At 45.6% G+C, this 14,321-nt stretch overlaps 1 protein-coding gene across 1 annotated transcript in view; it reads left to right on the plus strand.

Annotated features, from left to right (window-relative positions):
* The first annotated feature begins 1,443 nt into the window (after positions 1 to 1,443).
* Positions 1,444 to 14,321, plus strand: part of LOC147722465 (collagen alpha-1(XXI) chain-like) — a 675,708-nt gene continuing 662,830 nt past the window's right edge. Inside the window, exon 1 of the mRNA XM_086967313.1 lies at positions 1,444 to 1,638. The gene's annotated coding sequence lies outside the window, so the exon portion shown is untranslated. The remainder of the gene's footprint in view (positions 1,639 to 14,321) is intronic.

Here is a 14,321-nt window from a genome sequence, read left to right on the forward strand (position 1 = left end):
TGTGTTATGCTTATCTCTCAATTAGACAAACAGTGCCACCATGTGGCAGACTGCCTAAGTGCCAGAACCCAGCACCGGAAACTACCAGCTCAAATTAAGCACTGCCTACAATTAATTATGTCAGAGCCATATCTAATTGTTTCCACAATGGCAGGTAGTGACTTAAAGAGTGCAGAGTCACATTCCTTCAAAAGATATTTTAATCTGGCTTCAAAGCTTGCCATGGAATGCAGACTTGCCTACATGGCTTCTGGGAAGACTACCTGTGTTTCATTAATGTGGCTGTTACATTGCTGCTTGTGCTTTTGGGTCTCTTTGCAGTCTTTACCATGGGGGACCACTACCAGCTAGCAGAGCTCTTACCCACAGTTTTATAGGTATCAGAACGCACCTGAAGATGTTTTTCTCCTTTTTAAAGAGTCATACATAACAGGTCACAGAGTTAATTATTTTGGGCTGTGAAGAGAGAACTTCCTTACCTTCTCAACCATCAACAAAGAGAGAAAATCTTGACATTGTCTTAAATGCTGATGCCTTCACGGAACCTCTGGTCACTGCTGTGGTGAACTATTGCTTCCAGCCAAGGCACCAAGTAATGGTACCGCACCTCATCTGTACTGTATGAAATGCACTGGCTACCAATCAAAAAGTGAGTTATCTACTAGGCTTTTCCAATGAATTGCAAAGAAACTAATAGTTGAGAGTGATGGCATACAGGAAGGGAAACTTCTGGGAAGACCTGGGTGTGGAACAATAAGTTGTGGCAGCTGCCACATCACACAGCGGTCCTGTGGGGGATGGATTGCTAGGCCTATGGTTTGGAGAGGAAGGATCACCACAAGACCCACAGTTAAATGCAGCAGTTCTGCCACCCCAAAATGAGTCAGGAGGACTGTGAGGTTGGTGAGGCAGGAACTCTGCCAGTATGACCTACCGCCTACAAGTGACCTGACGCGAAAACACCGCAAGGGCAGTGAGAGGAGTTTTAACCTTCAAAGGAGAAACCTGGTAAAATAGCATTCATATACCATTTGTTTCAGCCTCATTGCAGACAAAAGTGGAAAGGATAAGGAAACAGAACACCACTACCTTTTTAAAATGTCAAGGTCTTCAAGACGTCCTGTTTAACTGTACCTGGTTTGAATGGTTGGAGACTACAACCGACTATGTGCACATTCCTTTGCAGAATGCACTGTGTTTGACTTCATAGAGGGGGTGGTCGAAAAGGTAAATCAAATATCGTTTCAAATGTCATACTAATGATAAATGTTCCCACATGGAGACCCACAGTTTGCGCTCCCTGTGTGCTTCCTTGCTTCGTACATGTTTCCCTGTGTTTCAGTGTCTTTGCCTCACACTGTGCAGTGGGACAGAGCGGGGGCTGGGGTGGGCCCTCCATTGAACAGCAGTGTGGGCTCGCTGTGACGTCAGGGCGTGGGTAGCCCCAGGGCACAGTTTTTATGCTAGACCCGCGGCAGGGTGCTGTGTTCTGTTACAGGCAGCCTGCAGAGCCTCGCGCCTGACGCTTCCAGCGCAGACCAGCACCTGGACAGCAGGGAGCTGAGTGCCCCTCACAGCTGCGAGGATTCCTGCACTTCACACACCCACCATCGGAAACACGCTGGGCGCTCCAGCTGGGTGAGTTGTTTTATGGCCTTGCCATTAACCTATGTCTTCTTTTGATTTACGACCACGTAAACCTTCTCTTAAAGCAAAAAAAGACATGCTTTATTAATAATGTATGGAAACTCGATGACAACGTGCTGCTTCTGTGAGAGCACTTTGAAACAGCTTTGGAAAACGTCTTCAAGTTCATTAGCGTTGTAAATTATAGCGTCAAGGCAGATACTTGCATTCGTGAATGTTATGGGGCAGCGTGCAGGTGCCACAGCGCACTGAAGAGGGGAAGGTAAATCGCACCTTTGAAATGGTGCAAACAAAATTATCATTTATAAAGATGCATTTATGATGACGACGTTTAAGAAAGTGTGTGGAAAAGGTGATTATTTGGGCGTGATGACGCAGTGGCTTTTGCTTGTACCTCTTTGTCGGATAGATGCTTTTCGAGAAAATCCGTTTATCTGCACATTAAGTACAGATGACGACCTCTCCCAGTGAGGCAGTATGCATGCACACCTGCCTGCCCCCTTACTTCGATGCACTGCAGGCGACGGTTGGCTCGTGAGCACCGCGCTAGCACGTGGACACCACTATACATAAACCAGTTATGAGTTATGTCACTTCTGAAAGGAAAGGAAAGGAAAGGTTCTTAAAGGGTGGAGAGCACCTGGCCAGGCTGAAGATTACATCCTTATACCCTTTACAGTTGGCACGCTTCGGGATGAGTGGTTGGCCACATAAAAATGTCTGTGTTTTGTAGTTCAGTGTCATGCTAAGAGCTTTGTCACTCGAGGACAATGGAATGCAGCTATGCCTTAGCTTTCATTGCCAATGGTTGACATTTGCGTCAGGAAACAGTATCCATAAAAATATATAAATTGCATTCAAACTATAAACATGTCGGCGTCATTCCAAGAGGTATCTCAGGCGTTCGAATGAGACTTCTTGCAATAGATCCTTCCACAATACCGGCTCTGTAACACACTAGTTTAACATATTCAGTATAAAACAAGCACTTTCAATGTCTGTAGGTGTGGCTTTATAGTAGAAGCACACAGACACACATAATTCATTCAAACGATGTAGATTGGAGATATGTGAACTATGTGCACATATTCGGGGCTATCCACAAAGGTAACTAACACTTGTGAGTATGTTACACATGTAAGTTTACATTACTTTATTACTTTGGACTATTTACAAAATAAGGGTAAAGTTCCACAAAAGTGTAGGCTTACAAGTCTGCGTACTCTGAAGGTGTTGCAGTCAAATGTAAACTCATACTAATACTGTTCAAGTAGCAGAAATTTTTTATGTTAAATATTATCCTAATTTAAGTTTACATGTATATATGTATTGATTGATTGAACTTTGCATATTTATTTTAAATGTAGACCAAAAGAAAAAATTATGTAGTAACTTTATAAGCGCAGTTTGTGAATAGCAATAGGCTTACTCATTTGTGGGTGGATGCACATCCTCGATAAACACCCGCCCAACCCTCTCTAAATCCCTCCTTATTCCTCCCCAATGCCCTCCCATTTAGTTGTAAGTATTCCTCATTTTCCAGCCGCTCCCTTCTGTCCCTCCCACATTTTCTATGAAAACATATCCTTAACCTCTGCGGAGACTATGCAGTCGGGACAGAGATCTCCGCACAGAAAATAGTAGGAGAGTTGGAGGTGGAACGCATGTTGTGAGCAAAAATAAGTGGAAGAGTACAGTACTATCCCATACTTGCAGTATCTGTTGCCCTAAAGGGCAGCACTCAGCAGAGGATATCTCCCACCCAGCCTCATTACAATGTGATGGTTGGAAAATGTGAGCATGCCCTGACTGGTACTAATGGAAGAGACTAAACTTGAGCAGACCTTGATGATTACTAAGTGCCAATCTCTGAAGTCCGTAATAACTATAGGTGCCAGATCTGAGGAGTCACCGACAATGTAGAGTGATGGATACTCGTCATGCCATGCACCAATTATTACTAAGCTATTGCCACACTATGGAGGTTGCACACCTACTGGAAGCATACTCAGCAGGCACAGACAACACAACAAGAGACAGTAGCTGGGAAGCTGAGGAAAAGAATTTGTTTCCACGGGAAGATATGTGGTAAAAAATAAGAACTAAATAAATTGATTTAGAAATTGTATTTGTTGCGACATATGTGAACAATGTTACCCAAAAAAACAGGGGCAATGTTTAAAACCATGGAGGGTTTATATATCCTGAATTGGTAGGAATGGGGCAGTAACTGTCCAAGGGGGCAATAATTTTACAAAAAAGCAGAGATAAAGCTGGAGACCATGTGTGGCCCAGCAGACAGGAACAATTAGAAAGTATGCCGACTAGACAGGGCTAGTTTTGTGCTCTCATAGGTTTCTGGCCGGCACAAAATAAATATGTTTAAATAAAAAAATGTCCTCATTTTGCCAGATATCTTGATGGGTTAATATTCTTGTCTTTCTATGTCTTGTAGTGGAAGACCTGCCCAAATACCATAGAACCAGACCCTTGCATATTTACCCACAAATATACAGCTGTTTCCAATTCCATCTCGGCAACTCACTAGTTCAACCCTGGAAAATAAGGAGATAATGTGGCCAAGTAGATTGCATAATCATCGGACTCATGTTTCTTTTTCTCTGCAGTTCGTCAACGGAGCCCAAACTCTCTCTCTGCTTTTTTGGTCACACTCCTTGTCGGATTCACTGATAAAAATAACACTCTTCAAGTATTCGGGAAAAATCGGAGAATTCCTAGATTTCCATAATTTACAAATTTCCCGTTGTGCGAGAAAAAAACAACATAAAACAAAAAATTAGATTCTACAGCAGAGCACAAAATAAAAAACATATTTGCTTGGTTCGCCTTGGGCATGATAAAATAATGCTTATGTGACTTCTGACAGGAGGCTGTAACTTCATAAGGAAAGAAACAACTAACCCCAGGCACAGACCTCCGCTCCGCCCGCGGAGTGTGCAGAGGTTTGCCTACTCCGTGTTTCACAGAGAACGCAGAGTAGGCAAATCTCCGCACACTCCGCAGCAGAGCGGAGATGGCTAGCCCCCGGCTCTACTCCCCATTAAACAAGTAATGATACTTCTTTAAAGTAAATACATTGCAACCACTTATCTGTCCTGCGGCTTCCCTGGGCTGCCCTCCTCCTCTTCCTCGCCGTCTCTGCATACCCTTAGGCAAACTGCGCAATGTGCACTTGCCCACGCATGCACATTTCGTGTGAGAAATGTGCACGCGCGGACGTGCGCGCATGCGCAGTTTCCACCAGGATTTGCAGAGAGGGGGAGGAAGAGAAGGAGGGCAGCCCAGGGATGCCGCAGGACAGGTAATTGTTTTTAATTTACTTGTGTTAAAGTAGTATAATTACTCATCTACACTAATATAATAAAGAGAGAGCCCAAACCTTTGAGGCGGATAATCTCAGGAACCACAGCACCAATCACAACACCCAAAACAGCGTTGGAAAGGGCAGTTGCAGCAGGAGGACATAGGCTATGCAGACACCCACCATATACATTTAAATGGTAAAAGAACCATGCCAGCAAAGTAGTCCCTTGTGGGAGTGTCTGCGTTGTGCTGTGGGCGTGTGCTGGGGTCGTGACAAATTCTGGGGGCGTGTGGTACGTTCCGCCCTTCATGCCATGCCTTATATTGTGTGCTAATCACACCCTGCTGCCCATTTAAATACCCCTGCACCCCATAATCAAAACCCACCCTTACTCCTTAAAATACCCCAACACCCTTAAACACTAACCCATCTTAACCCTATAAATATACCCTGTACCCCAAACCCCAAACCTATCCCCAAACCCTAAAAATACCCCTGTACCCCAAAACCCAAACTTAGCCCTGAACCCTAAAAATACCCTTGTACCCCAAAACCCACACCTAGTCCTGAACCCTAAAAATACCACTTTACCCCAAAACCCAAACCTACCCCTGAACCCTAAAATACCCCTGTACTCCAAACCTAGCCCTGAACCCCTAAAATACCCCTGTACCCAAAAACCCAAACCCCCCCTGAACCCTAAAAATACCCCTGTACCCCAAAACCCAAACCTAGCCCTGAACCCTAAAAATAACCCTGTACCCCAAAACCCAAACCTACCCCTGAACCCAAAAATACCCCTGTACCCCAAAACCCAAACCTACCCCATAACCCTAAAAATACCCCTGTACCCCAAAACCCCAACCTAGCCCTGAACCCTTAAAATACCCCTGTACACCAAAACCCAAACCTACCCCTGAACCCTAAAAATACCCCTATACCCCAAAACCCAAACCTAGCCCTGAACCCTAAAAATACCCCTGTACCTCAAAACCAATACCTATCCCTAAACCCTAAAACTACCCCTGTACCCCATAACCCAAAACGATATCTGAACCCTTAAAATACCCAAACACCCCAAAACATATACCTCAATACCCCAAAACATATACCCCTATACCCATACTTACCTTATCCAAACATAAAAAAACATGCTTTTACCATTCATGCATTTACAACGAATTTCGTTGTAAATGAATGCGTGGTAAAAGCATATAAAATGTAATGCCATGCGTTATAATGGCATTGCGGAGTCATGGTACTTTCGTAATGAAAGTATGCGGAGTGATGGTATGCGGAAAGAAAGTTGCTGAATAATGGGTGTTTACCCTCCCCCGGTAAGTACATTGGTGGCACGGCGGTCCACATCTCCAGCAACATACTCATTTTTTTTCACCACCCATTTGAAAAATGCACAGGTCTCTCTCATTGATGGCCAGCACCGACATACACTTTTAGACACACCTCCCGCCACAAGTTCTAGAATTGCGAACTTTAGAGCTGGGGAGCTACGTTCGAATCTCAGCATCAGCTCAACATCCTGTGATTCCAGGCAAATCGCTTTGTCTCCCCGTGCCTACCACAAATGAATGTGTTCTTCTGTAATGTAAATTGCGCTCATGCCATGTTGTCGAGTTCGCGCTATATAATATTGCAAGGAAACATAAAGTAGGGAAACTCGAGTTCAAACACTACTGAACGCGCACTCTGAAGTGCATCAGCAGTGCACTATGAATCGGAGCGTTTCACAGGCCTGTCACAGATAAGAAATGCTTTCAAAACGAAATCCTACAAAACAATATACTACTGGCCGGCAGCAATTCATACCCGGACAACGTCGGGACTTGCTGCTAGTTAATAATAAGGGTGGGAGCAGGTAGCGTATTGGGCTATGCAGACGGCCACAGAGTTTGTTCGCAACTCTGTGGCCCTCCGTGTAGCCCACTACGCCCAGGGTTAGAAATAACACACTTTGGCCTGATTCACAAAAGTAAACTTACACCTTTGTGCAAGTTTATGATTTCCTCTAGTATTTGCAAACCACAAATTAATAGTAAGTTTATGAGTGCGGAGACTTCGCAGTCGGGGCAGAGAACTCTGCACATAAAAAGAAAGACCTCTCTGCAGTTGTTAACTTACCATCAACTCGTAGTTTTTTTAATACCAAAAAAAAATCACAAACTTACACAAAAGCTCACGTTTACCTTCGTGATCAGGCCCTTAATGTTAGCAGAACATAGACATGACCACGAACCATGGGATTCAGTCAATGAATAGCACCCTCTCGCCCCACATAAAGGGGCTTATAACGATTGCGCTTTTTCAGCATCCTCCGGGCCGGCGGAAGCCAACGCCGGCCCGGAGGATGCGGAAAAACCGCAGCGGACCCACCAAAGACCCACCGCCACATTAGGATGGCTGGTGGGTCCTGGTGTCCGTCCGCAGCTTTTCCGCCGCGATTGGCTTTCAAACGTCGGAAAAGCTCTAATATGGTGACGGTGTCTCTCAGACACCGTCAGCCATATTAGGATTGGCTGTTTAAAATGCTTTTCCCTGGCAGGTTTTCCGCTGTGTAAAAGCATGTGTAACTTCTCTGCGAGGGCCCGTTGCGGGCCCCCTGGGTGAAGGGGGGGTGGGGGGTGCACATGAGGGGTACCTATGGTACCCCCCTTTATTTGTATGCAGAAATCGGCAGGCACCGCACAGTGCCTGCCGCTTTCTGCATACAAATGCAATGTATGCATTTTTACCATTGCGGCGGATGCAGCTTGAAGCTGCACCCGCCGCAATGGTAAAAATAGAGGATGTGACCGCCAGGGTGGCGGTCACATCCTAATTGCACAGGAGGGAACTCCGCCGGCCATGCGGAGGTTCCCTCCTACTCTATGGTGGCGCACGGACTCAGGTCCGTCCGCCATCATAATCGGCCCCTAAATGTAAAGGTGAACGAGCCATGAAATTAACAGGGAGAGCCGAGCCAGAGCCGAGCCAAAAGTTGACCTCTAAATAACGCAACAAACATCATGTGAAAATATCATAGTCTCTTTAAAATGAAAAAAAAAAATACTTCCTTAACATGGAGAATTGTTACACATTAATACATCAGGGTATTTTCCTGCTCAGACACAACCTGAACTCGCGTATTGGAAGGTGCACTCAAAGTCCAATTCACCCACAAGATGGCTACCACTTTCTCTCCTTTTTAGCGCCAAAGGTTTTGCTGTTTTTTGTTCGTGGCGCATGATGGTACAGCGTGGGTGGCAGGTGGAAGCAGCATTGAAGCCTGGCTCGTTTGGGGCAGGTGGGTCCAAGCGGACCTCGAGCTGAGCAAGAGCCAGGGTGTGTCTCGAGTATGGCTCGAGCCTTAAGTAGCTCGCCCACCTCTCATGAAATGTGGCACCTCCTTCTGCCCCGCCTCTAAGCGCTTCCTGGCCACCACACGTACGAAGCGACCTCAGTGTTGGCTTTCACATTTGTGCACATTGCAGCGGACAGTCGTGCACTATTGTGCAGTAAAGATTATCATTGCACATTGCACCCTAGTGAGTCCATTAGCACATGCTCTGACTCTTGCCAATAAAATCACGGTGAAGACAGAATAATGGCCCACAAGTGGGCATTACGCACCACCAAGCACAGATAGTACAGCAATTCCCTTTTGGTGGAAAAAAACACTTATTCTCAAATTCACAATTAGGTACAAAAAGAAATGTCACCACTATGTTGTCATCTTAATTTATGGAGTGATAAGTACAGCTATTCAATGCCCAGCTGGGCTTCTGCTCTTTAGAACTGTCAGTTAAATGTTTGGCTGTCGCAATCATCCCCACCTCTTTGGATTGCCTTTCTGTCACGGTTTGTTGAAAAGTTCATCAATCATTCTGAAATATTGCGTTTAAGTTGAATAAACAGGAGAATGTATTCCGGCAGTTTTGAGCAGAAGCATTTGATCTCTTATTGTGTCAAAATAAACAAGCTTTAAAAAATCAAATCGATTCACTGCAACTCTTTCTGGTAGCATGCAAAAATTAAGCATTATTTGAACATGGCAAGGGCAAACGGTACAACCGGTCTTAGTTATTCGTGTATGTTTACCAAATATTTTTTCATGTTTCTGAAAGTCTGGTCTCAAGTTACATTTAGCGCATATTGCATAGGGTTCCTTCCAGATTTACCAGGGTGCTCTAAATGAGTCGAAATGTGAGTTACAATGTGATAAACTATTTTCGTTTTGGAAAATAAATAGACGAGCAGGTTTATATGAGTTGTTATTTTTTTAATGCTTTGTGTACTTTTTGATTAAAAGATACATGCTCGATACAGTATTTAAGGCTCTTAAATCTGGGAGATGATGTTTCTAACTCCAGGTGAGACAGAGCATGTCTTACGCTATATAGAAAATAAGCACTGGCAAAGCTATTCTGTCTGGTGTTGGCTGCCAACCTTTAAGATTTGTCAATGTATAATTTGTTTTACCATGTTTTTTGTATAACATTGTCGTGGCAGCTGCCAGCGTCTTGCCAAAAATAAAATAAACGTTGGAAAACCAAGTTATGTATATTTGATCTCAAAAAGCACCGTTTGCCACAGTAGGCAGTGGTACTAAATCAATCAATTAATCAATTGATCAATCAATCAATCAATGGGCATTTGTATAGTGCAGCACTGTCTCCCCTAGGGATATCTGTGTGCTGTGGGTGCAAAGTCTCTGTCAAAGAGACAGGTCTAGAGTTTCTTCCTGAAGTCCGCCAGAGACGGTGCTGTTCGAAGATGGAGGGGTAGGTTGTTCCAGTTCTTGGCAGTGATGTAGGAGAAGGTGTGGCCCCCGCTGCGGTTGCGATGGATGCAGGGATGTGTGCACGGACTAGTGAGGAGGAACGCAGAGGGCTGGTGGAAGTTCATTCGATGGTTGATGTAGGCCAGTCCTTGATCATGCAGAGCTTTGTAGATGTGCCTGAGGATCTTGAACTGGCATCTCTTCTGGATGGGGAGCCAGTGGAGGTTTCTGAGGTGGGGGTGATGTGGGTGAGTTTGGGAGGTGCAGGATGAGTCGGTCTGCAGCATTCTGAGTGGTATGGGTTCTTTTTGGGAGCTGGGTAGAGATGCCGGTGTAGAGTGTTGCCGTAGTCGAGTCGGCTGGTGATGAGGGATTAAGTGAGAGTCTTTCTGGTGTTGAGTGGGTTTCATCTGAAGATTCTGTAGAGCATTCAAAGGGTGTGGAAGCAGGAGGAAGCGACTGCATTGACTTGTTTCACGGTCAGTTCACTGTCGAGAATGATGCAAGGTGTTGGTGTTAGTCCGAGTTCTGCTGGCCACCAGCTGTGGTCCCATAAGAATATGTTCTTCCTGAAGATCAGTACCTCTGTCTTGTTGGAGTTGAGTTTAAGAGAGTTGTCTCTCATCCCGTTGGCTGAGTTGGTTATGGCATCGCAGATGTTGATTCTGGTGGTGGAGGGGTCTTGGGTTAGCTGGAGGATGATTTGAGTGTTGTCTGCAGAGGAAATTATGTTGAGGCCATGGGCTCTGATGATGTCTGTGAAGGGGATCATGTAGGTGTTGAACAAGGTGGGACTGAGGGATGATGTTTGGGTTACGCCTCATAAGATGTCCTTGGGATAGATGGTGAAGGGAGGCAGCCAGATGCTCTTTGTGCGTCCTGTGAGGAAAGAGAGGAACCACTTGAGGGGGTTTTGTTGAATGCTAATGTTGTAGAGTCAGTTGATGAGGGTGTGGTGGGAGATGCCGTCAAAAGCAGTAGGGAGCCAAAGGAGGATCAGGGCCACAGTCTCTCTGAGGTCAAGGAGGTTTCTAATGTTGTCCGTGGCAGCGATAAGGGCAGTCTCAGTGTTGTTGTTGGCACAGAATCCTGATTGAGAGGTATCAAGTAGGTGTTTTTATTCCAGGTATTCAGTAAACTGTTTGCTGATGGCCTTCTGGAGTACTTTGGCCAGGTAGGGGAGCAGGGAGATCAGATGATAATGTATGAGTTCGCTAGGGTCAGCAGAGGGTTTATTTAGGAGGGGTTTGACCTCTGCATGTTTCCATCTGTATGGGAAGGCTGCTGTGGTAATGGAGGTGTTGATGATGCTGGTAAGTTCTGTGCTGATAGGGTCAGATTCGAGGATGAAAAGGTGGCGGGCAGTCGTCGGTGAATGACCTGAAGTCAATGGATGACATGCAGGCCATGGTGGTCTGAGTGGTGATCATTTGGCTGGCATGTGCAGGTTGGCCGAGGTTGTTATTGAAATTGAGAGCCATGCATAGAAGGCAATCTTGCTACGGAAGCAGTCTGGGAGGGTGTCACAGAGTTCTTGAGAGGGGTGGATTGTGTTCACTGTGGCTGCTGGGTTGGAGAATTCCAACACTATTTTGAAGACTTCTTTGATGTGGTTGGTCGCTGTATCGATGCAGGCTGTGATGGCTGCTCTCTTGGCTTCCTTGATGCGCTTGTGGTATTTGCTGAGGGCTGCTTTGTGAGTGGCTCTGTCAGAGGGGTTTCTTGTGGTGTGACACTGTTTATCAAGTCGGTAACAGTTGTGCTTGGTGGTTCTGAGCTCTGGGGTGTACCAGCTGGCTTGTTTTGAGATGGTTCATCTGGGCATCTCTGTTGGCACATTTGGTGATCTATGCTGAGAAATTCTGACGGCCTGGTCAAGGTCTGATGAAGCTTTGCACTGAGGGCTTGCATCCCCTGTGTCTCCATTACCTTTCCCCAGCTGCAGTGGTAGGAGCTGCGATGCTTAGGGATGGTGTACTGAACATCGGAGATGGTGAAGTGAACAATGGCGTGGTCAGTCCAGGTGAGTTCTGTGACATGGCTAAATTTGATTCTGTCGCTGGAGGTGAAAATTGAGTCGAGTGTCTGACTGGCTTTGTGCATGGGTTTAGTAATCAGTTGGGTGATGCCAGTGTTGTTCAGGTTCTCCAGCATGGAGGTGAAGTTGGCCTTGTTGGGGTCAACATGGAAATTGAGGTAGCAAAGTGGGATGTAGTGGTAGGAGTCGATGGCCAGGGGAAGTGATGATGTAGGGGATGGCATCGCAGAAAGCCAGTAAGGGTCCCAGGGGTCTGTATATGAGGGTGCCTCTTATTGTGGTCTTGATGTCGATCTGAAGTTGGAAATTAGGTCATCGCTGATGATGGCGATGCCCCAGCTGTGTTTGTTGGTGTGTTCTCAGTGTATCGCCTTGTAGCCATCGGGTGTTGCAGTGGTGATGTCGGGCTTTGAGGAGGGGTTGAGCCATGTTTCGTGATGAAGGCAATGTCAGGGGAGAGGGTGGTGATGGTGTCCCAGATTTCCGTGGTGTGCTTGCAGAGGGAGTGGGTGTTGAGCAGGATGCATTGGAGCGGTTCCATTTTGATAGTGCTCTGGGTGGAAGTGGCAAGGCATCCAGAGCAAACTGGCCGCTTTGTGTTGCAGAAGAAGTGGTATTGATGGCAGGTGAAAGGTCCTTTGGTTTGCAACGAGGAAGAAGTGTAGCAGATGTTGTTTCCGGGGTCCTGGGCCAAGAGATCCTTGACTGTGTAGCAGGGGTCCTTGTGATGGGTGCGGTAAAGGCACTGACGGGTGCAGACGGGCTTGCCTCCATTAGGTGAGTGCTGGGGGGAGGGCGGAGTGCTGTGTGGTAGGACGAGGAACATGGCTGGAAGAGGGAATAAACATACAGAAAAAAGCCAAGTTGAGGGCAGAAAATGAGCAGAAAAGGCAAAACAGAGGGCAAAAAAATGAGCAGAAAAGGCAAAGCAGAAAAGGCAAAACAGAAAGCAGAAAAATTAGCAGAAATTGCAAGACAGAGCAAGAAATGAGTAGAGCAGGCACTAACAAAGGGTAGCAGGTAGATAGGCAGCAGAGGGTAGTGGAGTGCGGGCAAGCTGGACTGGAGGACTGACAAAGTGATAGCTGGCACAAGGACCATGTCAATGGGGTCACTCTGGGGCCTCCATTAAGTAGGTCCTCCGGGGAGGATGGAGTTCTTGGTGGCAACATGAGGGAAACAGCGGCTATAGAGAAATGGCAGGAAGATGGAAGAAACTAGTAGAAAAAAGCAAAGTAGCGTGCAGAAAAGAAGCAGAAAAGGCAAAACAGAAGGTAGAAAAACAAGCAGAAAAGCAAAACAGAGGGCAGAAAGATTAGCAGGAAAGGCAAAACAGAGAGAAGAAAAACCAGCAGAAAGGGCAAAAATGAGTAGAAATGACAATACAGAGGGCAGGTGAATGAGCAGAAAGGCAAAACGAAAGGCAGAAAAACAAGCAGAGGAGGCACAAACAGAGGGCATTATGTAGACAGGCAGCAGAGGGTAGCAGAATCCGGGCAAGCTAAACTGGAGGCTGTCGCAGGGGTAGCTGGCACAAGGACCTGCTAAAGGGAACTACTCTGTGAGCGAATGTGCTGCTTGTGAAAGAGCAGAATGCCATCACTCTCAGGAAAGTTAGCCAATGGCTTAAATCGTCTGACCTACTGCCAACGCTGTATGCTGTAGTGGGCGAAAAAAAAATGTGAATGACACAACACCAGACTAATATATAAAGAGGGCTGAATAAAAGTCCTGATAAGTGAGTACACTATAGATATATTTGTACTCTATTTTTTATTACACTAATACTGAATAAAATTCACTATTAATATAATAAAGACATTTAGAAAATATGTACAGTGGAATCCTAACGAACACCCAATAAGGCCTAGCAGCCCCTGTGTTTCTAGCACTGAATTTGCAACCTTTGAGTCCAGGGGTTACCAAGGAAAGGCCACTGATTACAAGGGAAAAACCAGAGGTTGCAGCTACGACCTCTGGTGCACTCTAAATGATATCCATGACTACAATCTTATAGCCACAATGGTTATGTGGCAGCGTGTTTTTCTTTCTTCTTTTTTATTTTTGTGGCATTGCTTAAATTTTTTTTAAAAAACCTATTGATCCAGCTTGTCAGGCCATACCTATTGACTTTGTGTGCCCTTATCAGTATTTGGAAGAGAGAATGCTAACTTCAGGAATTTGGGAGCATATTACCAACAACTAGCGATAATTATCGCTATGTTGGTTTAGCGGCGATATTTTTATCGCCGAGCTGCGGCGATTTTTATCGCTTAGGAACCTTGCTATTATCAAGGTTTATCTCCTAAGCGATAAAAATCGGCCAAAATGCATGAATATCGCTGAAAAGTCAGCGATATTCATGCATTACCGAGCTAATGCTCTTAGCCATGTTATCCACCTACCATTGGATAACATGGCTAAGAACTGCTCAGGGGCAGGCGTTAGCTTTTGGAGATATTCGCGCTTAGCGCAAATATCTCCAAAAGTTGGTAATAGGAGATAGCGATGTTAGCGACTGTTTCCAGTCGCTA

This window comes from Lissotriton vulgaris, chromosome 4_1 (assembly GCF_964263255.1).
Source record: "Lissotriton vulgaris chromosome 4_1, aLisVul1.2, whole genome shotgun sequence".
Taxonomy (NCBI): Eukaryota; Metazoa; Chordata; class Amphibia; order Caudata; family Salamandridae; genus Lissotriton; species Lissotriton vulgaris.